This window comes from Mustelus asterias, chromosome 7, assembly GCF_964213995.1.
Source record: "Mustelus asterias chromosome 7, sMusAst1.hap1.1, whole genome shotgun sequence".
Classification (NCBI taxonomy): domain Eukaryota; kingdom Metazoa; phylum Chordata; class Chondrichthyes; order Carcharhiniformes; family Triakidae; genus Mustelus; species Mustelus asterias.
The window spans coordinates 81,454,786-81,472,119 of NC_135807.1; the positions used below are offsets into that span (position 1 = coordinate 81,454,786).

The 17,334-nt window shown below is 43.4% G+C and overlaps 1 protein-coding gene across 3 annotated transcripts in view; it reads left to right on the plus strand.

Moving 5' to 3' along the window:
• Positions 1-372: 372 nt before the first annotated feature.
• The window catches only part of LOC144495816 (hepatocyte nuclear factor 4-gamma-like), a 145,347-nt gene continuing 128,385 nt past the window's right edge, over positions 373-17,334 (plus strand). The window contains exon 1 of one of the 3 annotated variants that reach the window (XM_078216337.1): positions 373-964. The gene's annotated coding sequence lies outside the window, so the exon portion shown is untranslated. The remainder of the gene's footprint in view (positions 965-17,334) is intronic. The other 2 variants (XM_078216338.1, XM_078216340.1) reach the window with 2 other exon arrangements.

The following is a 17,334-nucleotide window of genomic DNA, read 5'->3' on the forward strand; positions in this document are numbered from 1 at the left end:
CGAACAGAAGCCGGAGTGTGGCGATTAGGGGATTTTCACAGTAACTTCATTGCAGGGTGAATGTAAGCCTACTTGCAACTCTAATAAATAAACTTAAACTTAAGTGAGCAGTATAGGAGCCAAAAATATCCAGAGCAAAGATGCTGGGGAAGAAATCCTCCAAAAAGTCCAACAACCTATTTTGCTAAAAAGCTTCATGGGGGTGGGGGGATGTCAGCAAATTGTAATGACATAAGCAGTCTTGAAGACAGTCTTCCAGACTACAGGACACAGAGTGTAGTTAGCATTGGGATCACAAGTGCCCTGTAAGATATACGTGCACCATTCTGATATATTAAACAATTCAGGTGACATCAGGAATGGGTGGAGCTTGAGGAAAGGTAAGAAAGGTTTCTGCTTTCCTGACGCAGATCAATATTCCTCGCTGTCTATATGTCTCAAAAAGTGGTGATTTGAATGTAAAATGGTGTGATATTTCCAGAAGATGCTTTGAGAAGTCTGTACAAGGGTTACCTGCGGGGACATTGTGTTCTCAGGAAGAGACCGTTGCTGCAATACTCTTTTACCTATTACAAAGCATCAGGCAATTCCTTCACCCCCAGAAGTTAATAAGAAAATAAATAAATCACAAAGTACCGTCGAGGCTGACGCGAGAGAACTGCCAGCTGAACACAAGGTAAAAAGTGCCGTGGACCCGGGCAAAAGGGTGCCCTTTGACTTTAGTTACTGTTTAACATCTCCACCCACTTGGAGTTGAGTCAAAGATCGATGCAGTGACAGGTTGGCCGGGCCCCGGCGCCTGGGACTGAACTGTATTCAGCAGCAGAATTGAGGGCGCACCTTGCTGCTGGCTTGGAGCTGAGAGTCGTCTGTGCTGCACCTTCACTCTCTGAGCCGCCCGTGTCCCCGTCCAGCCCAGGGCAATGACAACAAACCGATGAACTGCGGCTGAGATAGAGGAAAGGTAAGAATCAGCACCTTTCCATTCTCCCTTCCCTGGGGCCGGACCGTGTGAAGAGTTGAAACAGCGGGCACACACGTGATGAGAGCACCCCTTCTGTAGCTGCCCCACTTGTACTTGGACCTCGATTTTTGCCCTCGCTGCCTCTTCGAATTTGAGAAAGTGTTGTTGTTGGGGGGAGGGTGGTGAGGAGCAATTAACAAAGATTTTTTAAAAATCTCTCTCCTTGGGATATCCACGTCAGCCCTTGGTGACCTGTTGCTAACTTATTTAAAAAGAAACACAATTTTCCAGCTAACAGTGTGTGTGAGTTTTACCCGTGCGGTGCTGCTGGGGTTGGGCAAAAGGCAGACTCATTTCATGCGGTGGATTGTTAGCAAACACCACCTCAAGCTGTCAGCTGAAATGAAATGCCATTTGTACCAAATGACCTGGGATTTCGTTACTAGGGTACAGCCATTTGTGGTTTGGCATCAGAAATATATTTCAGAACTGCTTCGCGCATTTATTTTTGAATTCTAATAATGTAAAAAAAAATCAAACTTCCTCTATCCCTGGTTAAATTAGGTTTCGTAAACATTAACTTGAATCTGTATACACTACAGGTGAATTCCGAAGGTGATGCAGAATTTTAAAGAAGTTTTAAGAGGTAACTGAGAAACGTGTAGCCATTTATGGCAGGGACTAACCTATATTTACTCATCCAGTTCAAACATTTATGTAAATAGTCGAGCCAAATTTCCGTTGTCTTAGTTTCTGGCTGCTAACAGCTATATGTAAGAGCAGATCTCGGTCGTTGACTCCCACCTGCCTCTGAAATAACCCAGAGTACATATTTACTCAGTGTGGTGTCAATATTTTAATTCTGATGCGCTACAACAACCATTTAACGCCTTGTATTTTGGTTGCGAGCAAAAGCGACCATTTAAACGAGGTCTCTGAAATCTGTGGCAAGTTAAATGAAAAGTTTAATCGCGGGTATTTTCACATTCTTAGCCCAGCTGACGTTTGAAAAAAGACTGTTTTTGATGCCGAATACTTCGCTTTATTGTTCCGACCTGAATTATGTGCAGTTGCATGCTGGACAGCAGGACCGATAACACAAGTCGCACCAATAGCTTCGCATCTTGCTATAAACATGTCACGTGCTGTGTAGTAATGAGTTTGTAGGTACAAGCGTAAGATCTGTTCACTGTGTATATGTCACCCATTTTTTTGTCCATATCTACAGAACAAAGTTCCAAAATCTGTACAGAACTCCTAAATAACTGAGACAAAACGACAATAATTGCTGCGTTATTGCAGAAGTTGTAAGGAATATTCGTAGGAGATCCTGGCAAATCATTGGCGAATGATGTTTGCCATTTTATAACATTTCTGGAAAGTATTTTTATTTGAAAAACAAAATTCTGATGAATATTGAATAATACAAAAATGTCAAATCAATGCATTCTTTTTCATTCCACACATTTTCATTTTCACACTCTGTAAGGAGAAGGAGTACCTTGGTAGATTCTGGAAATGTGCATGGCAATTCCCTCTGTTGAAGTTTATTTATTAGTGTCACAAGTAGGCTTACATTAACACTGCAATGAAGTTACTGTGAAAATCCCCTAGTTGCCACACTCCGGCACCTGTGCGGCTACACTAAGGGAGAATTTAGCATGGCCAATACACCTAACCAGCACGTCTTTCGGACTGTGGGAAGAAACACTCGCACCTTTGCGCAGACAGTCACCCAAGCCGGGAATTGAACCTGGGTCCCTGGTGCTGTGAGGCAGCAGTGCTAACTACTGTGCCACCGTGCCACCCCTAACAAGGATGCCATGACGTTACAGACAGCTGGGTTCATACATGAACAGTAAGAAGTCTCACAACACCTCTGCTTTCTTGCATGTTTGTAGAAACTTGATGTCTGTGTCGATATGCTTCATTCATACATGAAGCCATACCCTTGCATTGTATTAAGTTCTGGGCTCTGTGCCACTGTACAAATCATCTAGTGCCCCTACCCTCCCCCCCACTTCACCACAGCTAAATGATTTTTGCTCCTTGTATTTGACCTCGCATAGTCAGATATTTAAACAAAGTTCACAGCCTCTCAGTGGGAGTAGGTTCGAGTTAGATTAGTCAGACATGTCGAAAATTCTGTCACTGGCACACCTTGGATTTTTTGTTTCTACAGATTTCCTAGGAAACTGTGTTAGTACTGAGTGATGAATTGCTAGAAAATATTCTAGGCTGCTTTTTTTAAAACACTCAGACAATAGTTGTTCTCTGGTAACGTATGTGATCATATGCTTCCTGGACAAATGAAAAGCACATGGAAATCCAACAAGACCACTAGCGTGGAAAGGATTGAGGTGGTTTTTCATTTTACACTCAGCAGTGGCTATATGGTGCAACTTTCTCTCCCATATCAAAAATAAACTTAAATGTTTCCCTTTTTGAATCAGCTTGTTAGAACCAAAGACTTTTTAATATTGTGAAAAGTAAACCATTTATGCTTGGGGGTATTAACAGTCATTGCATGAAATGCTTTTTGTGTGAAAGTGATGCCACAACTTGACTGACTCAAGAACAGCTTCTTCCCTGCAACCATCAGACTTTTGAATGGACCTACTTTACGTTAAGTTGATCTTTCTCTACACTCTAACTATGACTGTAACTCATACATTCTGCACCCTATCCTTTCCTTTTCTGCGAATGTTATGCTTTGCCTGTATAGCATGCAAGAAACAATGCTTTTCACTGTATACTAATACATGTGACAATATCAAATCAAATCAAAAATATGCTTCAGATTAACAGAATGTAACCATAAGGAATGAGAGCGCCATGATTGATTCCACTTAATTCATAACCAGGTAGGTTGATAAGCATCATAAGTCAGGGAAATCCATCAATAACAGTACTGAACATAACTAAGAAAACACCAACATCACATGGTGCAAATTATTTCAGGCAACAATGGGGATTCACGATGAAGCGGAGAATGTTTTTCCATCCTTGGACAGGAATTCATTAGCACTCATGAATATTGAAATCATTTTAATGCTAATTTGTGCTGAGATATTGCCAGTGCTGATTTGTACTAAATATAAATCAAGGAAAGATTACACTTTATCCCTCCAGAGTGGTAACCATCAGTCTAGTAGCATGGCACTCTAGCCAGGCAGGAATCCTCCAATTCAAGATCAGTGTTCAAATCTAGCAAAAATATTGGGTGTTCAGTATCTTCCACACTGTTTTCCTTCTGTGATAGTTCCTGACTGGCTTTTTAAAGCTTCTCAAATTATAGTCCAATATGGCATTTCCAAAGGACGCTTGTTTTGTTTTCTCAGATCTCTTCTATGCAGTTGCTAAAGGTAGGAGGCTTGCATGGACTTCTTGCCCATCTGCAACATATTTGTAATGAAGGAGGGTTAATAACGCATTGATATCATAATGTGATTAGATGGAATCGACAATGTTTTATGAAAGGGAAAATATGTCACAAATCAAAGAGTTTTTAAGTATTTAATTCATAGGATAGGTAAAAGGCATTCGATAAAGTGCCACATAAAAGTTTACAAGGTAATGGTATGTGGGTTTGGGGATAATTTATTAGCATCGGTAATGGTTTTGTTGATGAACACACAGTAGAGAGGAGGAATAAACAGGGCATTTTCAAATTCACAGACTGTAACTAGCGGAATGTTGGAGGTGTAGCAAATTATAATCTATTAATGACTTAGATAACTGTACTGAGAATAGTATATCCAGCCTATTGATGATATATTGCGAGGTGTGATGGTAAGCTGTGAGGGGGACATAGGCTGCAAAAGGATATGAACGGGTTAAGTGAATGGATGAGGTGCTGACAGTTGGAGTAGAATGTGGGGAAATATGAAGTTATTTACCTTAGTATGAAGGATACTTCTGGTTGGGGAGGGAAGGGGGGGGGGGGAGGATGGATCTTTGGTTGCGGGGAGGAGGGGGGGGGAGGATGGATCTCTGGTTGGGCGGAGGAGGACGTAAACCATTCCAGGCACGTAAACCATTCATTATCTTTACTGTTAAAGGATAGGAATTGAAACATTTGAATCTTTTAATTCCTATCCTTTAACAGTAAAAAGCATCTCTTTTCAAAATATTGTTACACTTTAGAAAGTTAATAAACTAGCTTTTCTGCATAAACTACCATTACATTCATTTGATCTAAAATATTAAACTTCTGACACTGTTTAAGTATATCTTAGATGTTCCTGGGACTAGAAATTTCTTCTAAAGAACTGTTGCTTCAGGATATATGCTACAAGTACTGGGTTTGTTATATATTTGTTTTACAATATGTTGATGGGGAGACGTCTCTGTGACAACAGGAATGAACAGACACTCAAAATGATATGGATGTACTTTGTTCTGTGTGGTCAAAGATTCTCAGAAATGCACATTTTGTTTTTCACCTGAGCCTTGCAAGTAGACACAATCAGCCCAAAATAACCCAAGCAGCTCACATTCATTACTGAGACAAAAGTAGACAGTTCAAATAGATACAAGTGTAATCTTTCGACAAAAGCTTTGAGTTTAATAGCGTTATCAGTTTGTTAGAACAATATTTTCTCTAACAAAGCAGGTATAATTATTGCCAATCCTTCCATGTGTCAGAGAGCCGCTCTGCTTTTTCTTTCGCGCCCGGGCGCGCTGCTTCAGATTTTTTTCGAACTGCGCATGTGCAGAGCTCCGATCGTTCCAGCAACGCTAAGCCCCGCCCACTGCATGGATCGGACCGGAGCTGGCAAAAAGCGTATGGGCGTGCTGCAAAGAGGATTCCGGGCTCGGATCTGTATTACTCCCGGATCCGGCCCTTAGACTCCAAATGGTAAAATCGGGCCCTTGGTTTTTCTTTCCACTGATCTCAGTGGAATCAGCCCATTAATTGTCTGACTGGATTTTCAATCTATAAGATTGGTGTTGATTTTCATTCTCGCTGTCTCCAATATTGAAGCTACTAGTTTCCAGGGGTAACACGTGGAGGGGGGATTCGCTCATTTATGGCAACAATTAGAGCTGAATGGAAATCCTCTGGCACACAAATGGGACTGCGTGACTTGTGATTCAAAGGCAGCCGGCATGAAGACCATGTCAAGTAATATATGGCTGCATTATTGTGTGAAGGACAAGTTTAGCCACGGGTTCCTGGAGTTTAAGTTCAGGAGGTCAGATGGTAAGAGTTGACCGGAATGTCTGGAGCTTACAGTATGGCCGTGAACCTAGACCTTGGGAAGGTTAAGAGGGAAGGCTGGGCCCAGGCCTCATGTTCTGATGCTGAATGTCTCTGAATCAATGGGCAACAGCAGCAACAACAGTTACCATCCTCTTTAACTCCCTGACTGTAAAATAGATATAGACCTTACAACTTCCAGCACGTAGCTTTCTCAGAAACAGGCCTTTCAGGGTTTTTGAAGCTCAAGGCTCCAAGGATCTAAAGGAGCATCAATATCCTCAAACACCGTGCTGCGTTTGCCTACTGAGCAATAATTCCTTGGCTGCGAGGGCCTGAGGATATATAGGGTGGAATTCTCCGACTATGCTGGTCTAAAAGCTGGAAATTCCTGCCTGACCATCAATGGCGTTTCACATTCTCCGCAACCCGTCCGCTAAAATTCCAGTAGCGGGTGGGATGGAAGAATTCCGGCCATAGTGTTGTATTCCCTGCTGACTGCTGTACATGGTATTTACTGCACAGAAACAAGCCACTTGGCCGACCCCATTTATATTTGTGCTAATGTTCCACACAAGCCTGCTTCCACTCTTGGATCACACTATCGGGGTAACCTTCAGCTTCCTTCTTCCTCGTGTATTTATCAAGCTCTAAATTAGAATTAATACTAGATTACAGTGCAGAAGGAAGCCATTCAGTGCATTGTCTTTGTGTCAGTTCTCTGCAACAACAACTCACCTTCACACCTCGACCTTTTTCCTTTAGCCATGTAAAATCTTTCCTCTTCAGGTAATTACCCAGTTCCCTTTTGAAAATCACAACTGTGTCTATCTCCATCACACGCTCAGGCAGTGCATTCCAGATCCAACCCACTTGTTGCATAAAGAGGTTTTTCCTCATGGTGCCTCTGGTTCTTTTGTTAATCACCTTGGTGTCCTCGGCCTTGTGCCAATGGGAACAGATCTCTCCATTGGTGCTCTCCAGACCCCTCATGATTTTGAATGCATCTAACAAATCTCCTCTCATAGAAACCCTACAGTACAGAAAGAGGCCATTCAGCCCATCGAGTCTGCACCGACCACAATCCCACCCAGGGCCTACTCCCATATCCCTACATATTTTACCCACTAATCCCTCTAACCTATGCATCTCAGGACACTAAGGGGCAATTTTAGCATGGCCAATCAACCTAACCCGCACATCTTTGGACTGTGGGAGGAAACCGGAGTACCCAGAGGAAACCCACGCAGACACGAGGAGAATGTGCAAACTCCACACAGACAGTGACCCAAGCCGGGAATTGAACCCAGGTCCCTGGAGCTGTGAAGCAGCAGTGCTAACCACTGTGCTACCGTGCCGCCCAACCACTGTGCTACCGTGCCGCCCAAACTCTCAAACTTCTCCAAGGAGAACAACCCCAGCTTCACCAATCTATCCACAGAATTGAAGTCTCTCAACCTCGGAACATTCTCATAAATCCTTTCTGCACCTTCTCTAAAATCTTCCTTTGTATTGAGTCTGGGCTGTGCTTTATGATGGTTCATAACTTACTTACTTTTGTATTATGCATAAAATGTTTTTGTCCCTATGTAGAAACACAGGATTCAGTATAATTTATCAACTGCTTTCTCCACCTGTCCTGCCATCTTCAATGATTTATGCACATCTCCACCCAGCTCCTTCTGCTCCTGCCTTTTCTTTAGAATTGTACACTTTATGTCGCCTCTCCTCGTCCTTCTGACCAAAATGCATCACTTCACGTTACCCTATGTTAAATTTCATCTGCCACATGTCTGCCCATTCCATCAGCCTGTCTATCCCTCTTGTTCACTATACTTCCAGGTCTTGCCTCATCTGTACATTTTGAAATTGTGCCCCGTACACCCAGGTCTAGGTTATAAATCTAAATCAAGAAAAGCTTGATCCCTCCATGCCCCATGACCCCAGTCACTAATAAATATTGGTTTCTGTAGTTGATGTTTTTGATCGACTTGAATTAATTAATTAAACTGTTATATAATGAAATTCAAGCTATGCTAAAGACTTAATAATTCAAAATACCACAAGGTTTGAAATAAAGTGTCTATCAGCACTAACATTTTTCACTTAATAAGCATAATTTGCCTGACATTTGGGGATTCAAATGATAAATACATAGGAAAACAATGTCAAAGTAGATTTAGGAATGATATGGCCAACACATTTTCTTAAACTTCCTGCATCTCCTAGTTTACCTCCTCACCACTCTAGTGAATGTTCACTAGATTGATCCCTGGAATGAGAGGGTTGTCCTATGGGGAAAGGTTGAGAATTAGACCTATACTCCCTTGGATTTAGAGGAATGAGAGGTACTTGCATCGAAACATGTCAGATTCGAAAGGGGCTTGACGTGGTGGCCACTGAGAATTTGGGCAGAATATTCATTCAAGGCTCAGGGTCCCAACACAGGGGCTGGTTCCAGATCCTGATCTCGCACGGCATAGAATAGACATGTCCTCTGCTATCTTAAAATAGGGAGTCAATTAAAGGCCAGGGAATGGGTTTGCCATCTAATCAGGGCTGGCGGGTGGGTCCCTGATGCTGGAGAGCGAACAGGAAGCTCTGCAGCACTCAGTTTGGCAGCCCTACCAACAAATGTGTGAGCTGCCGATCTGAAAATGGAATCAGCAAGGCAGAAAGCCAGCTAAGTTTTATGGGTAAGCCAATGACTGCAGCTGTGACCCAGCATCCATTACAGGTATGGGGTTTGACCCTCATGTGAATAATGGTGGCCTCCCCTTCCGGCATTGAGCTTAGCACCAATATGGGCTGCCTGGATTGCTGACAGGAATCCCAGTCAGATCATGAACAGGGCTTTAATAGGTGCCTTAATTGCACTAACTTACAGTTAATTGGTTATCCACCACTTGTTGGCAGGAAGCTAATAATGCAGCCTGTTTTAAAATGGCTCAGGGAAGGGATTGTGGTGGCGAACCAGAGACAAATTGCGGGCATGTCCGTCTTCAATTCAGACTCCGACTTTGATTGAAAATTTGGCCAATTGTTTCCTCTGGTTTGGGAGTCTAGCCATGGGGTCATAGCCCGAGAACAAGGCGTTGATCACTTAAGACTGAGGTGAAGAACTTTTTCACTCAGAGCGGGGTGTTCACCGTCAATATAAATGGCTATGTGGGTCCAAAATCCTGAACTAGCTGGGAAACAAGATTCTCAGTGACATAACGTAATTTCCATCTGGAAAGGTGGGAGAATTTAAATATTATTGAATGGCTTCTTAACCACAAGATCCCCCCCAAGCACTAAATATTCATACCTTGCTGGCATGACGTCAAAGGGAACCCACTAGAGGTACCAAGGTAAGTATAGCCACCAGGAAGAGAGGGACATGCCCAGGCAGTGTGCTGGCACTGCCCCTTGCACAGGTTGGCATTTCCCCCAGCACTGCCCCAGCACACGTTGGTACTGCCCCATGGCACTGCCAACCTGTACTAGGGCAGTGCCAGGGTAGGCCCTCTTGGAAGCATCATGGGGAATGGTTCCCCTTAGGTGTATTTGGGGGAGGGCTGATGCCTGTAAAGGGGTGAGTGCCCCTTATACTGCTGTGATGGTGGTGGGGGTGTGGGTATAGTGCCCCAATACTGCCGTGGTGGTGGGTGAAAGGGGAGAGAGTACCTGTGATACTGCCATAGTGATGGGGGATCGCCTTGATGCTTGGGGGGAGGGAGGGTCCTCTGTGTCCATGGAGGGGGATAGGGGGAAGTACATTTTTAGATACTAGATACATGCCAGTTTCCAGTCAGAGCCTGACACTCTGACAAATTTTGGTAAAATTCCATCAGATGGTTGTTAAATTTTGGAATTCTGTACCACAGAGGGCTGTGGATGGTCATCGTTGAGCAGTCTATTCCTGTTTCAATTTCTTTTGTTCTTATTTTCTTTGGGTGCCAAGACCTCCACAGACTGCCTTTAGGGAGTAAGATTCAGGAAATCAAGGTGAATCTGGCACTTTTACCTGGGTTTTCTAGCTGGGGACTACAGAACATACTGCATGATTAATATGAGTCTCTGTATAGGACTGGTAAAGACTTGAGAAAATCAGTAAGAGTCACAATCATGGTTGTGATGCCTTCAGAGCTGGTAAAACCTCCAGGTCCTGCATGAATGAGAATGAGGTTTTCTGAATGGAGAGATAGCACAGAGGTGCTTAACAGTTCCAAACAACTGAGTAAATTAATGCAAAACACCACCCAGAGCTTCAAAATACTGCGCTCGGTTATGACTGAACCTAAAAAGGAATACTTTCTTCAGATCTTGAATAGATAGCTCCAAAATAGATAGAATCCTATGAAACTTTAGTCAAACCCTCGCACAGTTCACGGTTACAGACTCGCTGGTTGTACATCATGTCCTGTCCCAGCATAAAAAAATCACCATGCTCGACCCATGAATTTGTCAAAAAGATATATCCAGGGTTTGGTTACCTCAGTGCTGTATTTCTGCAAACATTTGTTAAAATAGATCTGTTTTGTTCTACGAAGGTTTTGAGGAGCAAATACAAACAGAGATGCTGCACACAGCAAACAGAAGCCCACGCATTGGAATGGATTTCAATGTTGTTTTAAGAGCTACATTTAACAACCCTACAAAATGAACTGTAGCCAGAATGATTAGCAACATCCCTGAATGAGGAAAATATTTTTGAACAAGAGAAAAATAAGCTATGAACACTATCAAAGGGATGACTATGGAAAGCAAGATCACTGAAGAGCCCACCCTCTCTCTGTTGCCGGCCCTAGCTCAAGTGTAACATTTCACAACATGCTTCAAGTTCCTGGATCCTTATTATATTTCCTTGCCAAAGAATCAGCCTACATTATTACATATTATATATCAGCATTGCTGAGTGCATCATAGCATTCTATTTAAATTGTGCTTATAGGTAACGCAGAGGTCATATTACATGACAGCCTTTAATTAAATACTATGTAGATTACTATAACACATTGGATCCTGTAAATATTTGTAAAAATCCGGAACTGGACCTTCACAACCCTCTTCCAATCCTCCACTGAGGCCTGTACTTGATTTAATTTGATTTATTATTGCCACATGTATTAGTATACAGTGAAAAGTATTGTTTCATGCGAGCTATACAGACAAAGCATACCATTCATAGAGAAGGAAACGAGAGAGTGCAGAATGTAGTGTTACAGTCATGGCTAGGGATGTAGAGAAAGACCAATTTAGTGCGAGATAGGTCCATTCAAAAGTCTGACAGCAGCAGGGAAGAAGCTGTTCTTGAGTTGGTTGGTACATGACCTCAGACTTTAGTATCTTTTTTCTGAAGGAAGAAGGTGGAAGAGAGAATGTCTGGGGTGCATGGGGTCCTTAATTATCCTGGTTGCTTTGCCGAGGCAGCGGGAAGTGTAGATAGAGTCAATGGATGGGAGGCTGGTTTGCGTGATGGATTGGGCTACATGCATAACCTTTTGTAGTTTCTTGCGGCCTTGGGCAGAGCAGGAGCCATACCAAGCTCTGATACAATCTGAAAGAATGCTTTCTATGGTGTATCTGTAAAAGTTGGTGAGAGCCGTAGCTGACATGCCAAATTTCCTCAGTCTTCTGAGAAAGTAGAGGCATTGGTGGGCTTTCTTAACTATAGTGTCGGCATGGGGGGACCAGGGATACCTAAAACCTTGAAGCTTTTGACCATTTCTACTTCGTCCCCGTTGATGTAGACAGGGGCATGTTCTCCACTACGCTTGCTGAAGTCGATGACAATCTCCTTCATTTTGTACCACTTGGACTAAGGCATTTTTCCAACCCAATGAGACACCTCTTTGATCCATGCTTCTCAATTTTCTACCAGTCTGTAGTGCCTATCCTTTTTCTCCCCTTCACTGAGATAGTTTTTCCCACCTTATGTCCCCCTCCTCACAGCCTCCAGTAATGGCTGCCAGTGCGGAATAAGAGCACGGATAGTCATTCCACATGCAGCACTCCCACACTTGATATCTCCATTCTGGGGGGTTCACAGTCCAACTGAATCCAACGTGAACACTTGACTGAGTTTGAAAACTGATAAGCTGATAAACTCAACAGGGGGATGTGCGTACCATTTGATTGACAGTTTTACAAGGTTATTAAAAGATTGTTTGTCTTTGATGTGCCTTATGAATAGATGTTTGCTTTTACAGCTTAATGATCACTTGCTTTTTTCATGTCCATTTCAAAACCTTGCCAATGTTATTACATGGTTTCTGAGGTTTCATCATAGATACTTTAGAAGTGCCAGAAAAGAATACAGAGCAGGTAGGGCATATGGAGGAGGAGGGCATGGGAGTATGATTGGGCATGGAGGGACATGGAGGTATGAGGGGCATGTTAGTGGGTAAAGGAGTGGGGGTTGAAGGTTTAAGGGCCTGATGTTCATCATCAACACTAAGCCAGCATCCTAGTGAATGGATGGAGGCCTATTAGCCTCGTCATCTGCCTGCCTCTGTTGCCACCAAAGACGCTGCACCGACTCCATCCTGCCTCTCCCTCCCTGGAACCCACAGATCTCCAACTTGCAGTGAAAATCCTACCAACTGTCCCAAACTTACAAAAGCCTTAAAATAATTCAGCACCTTTAAATTTAAAATGGAAACAAGCTGATTATTCATTATCAGGGTAGATGCAGGGAGGATGTTCCCGATGGTGGGAGTGTCTAGAACCAGGGGTCACAGTCTGAGGATGCTGGGTAGACCATTTAGGATGGAAATGAGGAGACATTTCTTCACCCAAAGAGTGGTGACCTGTGGAAAACAGGAAGTAGTTGATGCCAAGACATTGAATGTATTCAAGAGGTATAACGCTTGGGGCGAATGGGATCAAAGGTAATGGGGAGAAAGCAGGATTAGGCTATTGAGTTGGACGATCAGCAATGATTGTAATGAATGGCGGAGCAGGCTCAAAGGGCCAAATGGCCTCCTGGTGCTCCTACTATGTTTCTATCTCTTTCACTTTAGTCATATTTTTACCAGAAATGAGAAGTGTTTTGCTTGGTGAATTTAACTGTGCCTGAAACAGCACAAAGTATATTCGTGCACTAAACTCTACAGCTAATTTACTCCAGCCACAAACTGGTATCTTCATCTGGACAAAGAACCAATTAGCATCGGCAGTGAATGCTAACAATTTGAGAGCAATTTTTGAAAGCTCCTTCGGAGTGACCAAGATGGGGGTCACATTTAGTGAAAGACACCACCTCAGTTAAAGAGTTGAAGTGGGACAACCATCCAGAGGATTGTTGAGAGGTTGATTGTCACTTAAACTGTCTGCTGGTTCTCATTATGTCGGCTGGGCAGCATTTTGGCAGGTAGTGTTGGGCCTACACTCTCTTCTAACAGCAACCAGCCAGCTGATTGGAATATATCGGTCATTGTGGAGGATTTTGAGCACTATTTAAAGGTATATCAGCTTTTACTGTTCACTCACTAGTGGAAGTTTGAAACGGACCTTTGAAACACAGCGACACTTTCTGGGACACTTTGTCAAGATGTTGTCTACACTCTATCAACATTTAGTTTGGAAATTTTCTGAGACCATTACCTTAAAAGAGTGTCTGCTGTACTATGCTTATTAGAAACCTTATGCAAGTCACCAGGAGAGAGGGGGTGCTTGGTTCTGGGCACCTTGCTCAGGGTTTCACTTGATCTGCAGGAGGAATGAAGGAGGACCTGAGGCCAGGCAAAGCAGAGAGTGATAGGAGGTCTTCTCCCTCTCTTTTGCAGGTACAAAACATCTCTCTTCCTCTGGACATCCTCCTGCAGGACATCCAGTGCTGCTTCCAAAAACCTTTGTGCCCTCTCACTCAAAGCCATCCTGAAGCCTGCTACTGTGAGGAAGCTAGCACACTCCACATAAAGCACTACACAAAATACCATCTAATCAATGCTTGAGTGCAGAACCCTACTGGTGTCTATTTGAACATTCGCCAGGCAAGTTCAAATTATGGTCATCAACAGTTAGAAGCAACATTACATGCTAAACCCAGACTTTCATATCGGCTTGTCTTATTAAGATAGAACCTATTTCGCACGTGTTTTCATCCTTTCACCAAAATAATCCCCTTACTATTCCCTTAGATTCAGTGAATATCAATCATTTAATATACATTTTCAGATGAAATTTAGAGACATGAATAAGCAGTAGGAACTGGGGGAGAGGAATAATGTTGAAGAAAGAAGGTGATGCACTGAGACCAACAATATCCCAACAATTCAGGAAAGTCAGGGGGCAGAGTTGAATATGGTTGCCATCACAAAGGAGAAAGTGCTAGAGAAACTAAAAGGTCTGAAAATTGATAAATCTCCGGGCCCAGATGGGCTACATCCTAGAGTTCTAAAGGAGATAGCTGAAGAAATAGTGGAGGCGTTAGTTATGATCTTTCAAAAGTCACTGGAGTCAGGGAAAGTCCCAGAGGATTGGAAAATCGCTGTTGTAACCCCACTGTTCAAGAAGGGAACAAGAAAAAAGATGGAAAATTATAGGCCAATTAGCCTAACCTCAGTTGTTGGCAAAATTCTAGAATCCATCGTTAAGGATGAGATTTCTAAATTCTTGGAAGTGCAGGGTCGGATTAAGACAAGTCAGCATGGATTTAGTAAGGGGAGGTCGTGCCTGACAAACCTGTTAGAGTTCTTTGAAGAGATAACAAATAGGTTAGACCAAGGAGAGCCAATGGATGTTATCTATCTTGACTTCCAAAAGGCCTTTGACAAGGTGCCTCACGGGAGACTGCTGAGTAAAATAAGGGCCCATGGTATTCGAGGCAAGGTACTAACATGGATTGACGATTGGCTGTCAGACAGAAGGCAGAGAGTTGGGATAAAAGGTTCTTTCTCAGAATGGCAACCGGTGACAAGTGGTGTCCCGCAGGGTTCAGTGTTGGGGCCACAGCTGTTCTCTTTATATATTAACGATCTAGATGACGGGACTGGGAGCATTCTGGCCAAGTTTGCCGATGATACAAAGATAGGTGGAGGGGCAGGTAGTATTGAGGAGGTGGGGAGGCTGCAGAAAGATTTAGACAGTTTAGGAGAGTGGTCCAAGAAGTGGCTGATGAAATTCAACGTGGGCAAGTGCGAGGTCGTACACTTTGGAAAAAAGAATAGAGGCATGGACTATTTTCTAAACGGTGACAAAATTCATAATGCTAAAGTGCAAAGGGACTTGGGAGTCCTAGTCCAGGATTCTCTAAAGGTAAACTTGCAGGTTGAGTCCGTAATTAAGAAAGCAAATGTAATGTTGTCATTTATCTCAAGAGGCTTGGAATACAAAAGCAGGGATGTACTTCTGAGGCTTTATAAAGCACTGGTTAGGCCCCATTTGGAGTACTGTGAGCAATTTTGGGCCCCACACCTCAGGAAGGACATACTGGCACTGGAGCGGGTCCAGCGGAGATTCACACGGATGATCCCAGGAATGGTAGGCCTGACATACGATGAACGTCTGAGGATCGTGGGATTATATTCATTGGAGTTTAGGAGGTTGAGGGGAGATCTGATAGAAACTTACAAGATAATGAACGGCTTAGATAGGATGGACGTAGGGAAGTTGTTTCCATTAACAGGGGAGACTAGGACGCGGGGGCACAGCCTTAGAATAAAAGGGAGTCACTTTAGAACAGAGATGAGGAGAAATTTCTTCAGCCAGAGAGTGGTGGGTCTGTGGAATTCATTGCCACAGAGGGCTGTGGAGGCCGAGACGTTGAGCGTCTTCAAGACAGAAATTGATAAATTCTTGATTTCTCGAGGAATTAAGGGCTATGGGGAGAGAGCGGGTAAATGGAGTTGAAATCAACCATGATTGAATGGTGGAGTGGACTCGATGGGCCGAATGGCCTTACTTCCGCTCCTATGTCTTATGGTCTTATGGTCTTATGGACCAGGGTTTATTGTTTGGCTCACTGCCTCTTCCAGCTTGGATTAAGATAATGAATGCAAATTGATAGACAACAACAAAGGTGGAAAATGGAATTGAAGGAGGAAGGTCGATTTCACCGTTTGCCATGTTGGGAGCTGTTGGATGGTGCAGTTGGGGTGTGGTACAGGTCTGTGGTCAACCCTATACCGCCGGTAACAGGTGCAGTCAGCGCACTCTATTCTCTCTGTCCGAAGAAGAAGCTGAAGTAAATGTTGGGGCACTTACTGTCCCTGTTAAACTTGTGTTTGTGCTAAATTTCCATTAAAAGCACACATTGCGTCAAATAAATTCATTAATCTAGGAATATTAGTAGACCAAATACTTAATTTGTCCAAACAATGGATAGCAGCATTTAGCAAGATCAGTAGAATGTTGAATTAAGTAAGCAAAATAAAATAGTAGTTATAATCAAACTGTCGAGTGCTCTGGTCAGACCACCCCATGACAAATTTTCTCTGGTCACTGGGAAACACTTTCGAGTGTTGAAGGCAACATAGAAAAGAACCATGAGAACCATTTGCATGAGTAGTTAGAAGCTGGAATGCACTGCCTGGAAGTGTGGTGGAGGCACGTTCAATTGAGGCATTCAATTAGGAATTGAATTATTATCTGAAAAGGAAGAATTTCTTCGACGGCGCAGTGGTACAATGGCTGCCATTGCTGCCTCACAGCGCAAGGGACTTGCGTTCGATTCCCGGCTTGGGTCACTCTCTGCGCAGAGTCTGCACGTTCTCCCCTTGTCTGTGTGGGTTTCCTCTGGTTTCCTCCCACAGTCCAAAAAACGTGCTGGTTAGGTGCATTGGCCATGCTAAATTCTCCCTCAGTGTTCCCGAACAGGTGCCAGAGTGTGGCAACTAGGGGATTTTCACAGTAATATTGTTGCAGTGTTAATGTAAGCCTACTTGTGACACTGATAAATCATAGAATCATAGAAACCCTATAGTGCAGAAAGAGGCCATTTGGCCCATCGAGTCTGCACCGACCACAATCCCACCCAGGCCCTACCCCCATATCCCTACATATTGATCCGCTAATCCCTCTAACCTACGCATCTCAGGACACTAAGGGGCAATTTATTTTTAGCATGGCCAATCAACCTAACCCGCACATCTTTGGACTGTGGGAGGAAACCGGAGCATCCGGAGGAAACCCACGCAAACTCCACACGGACAGTGACCCAAGCTGGGAATCGTACCCAGGT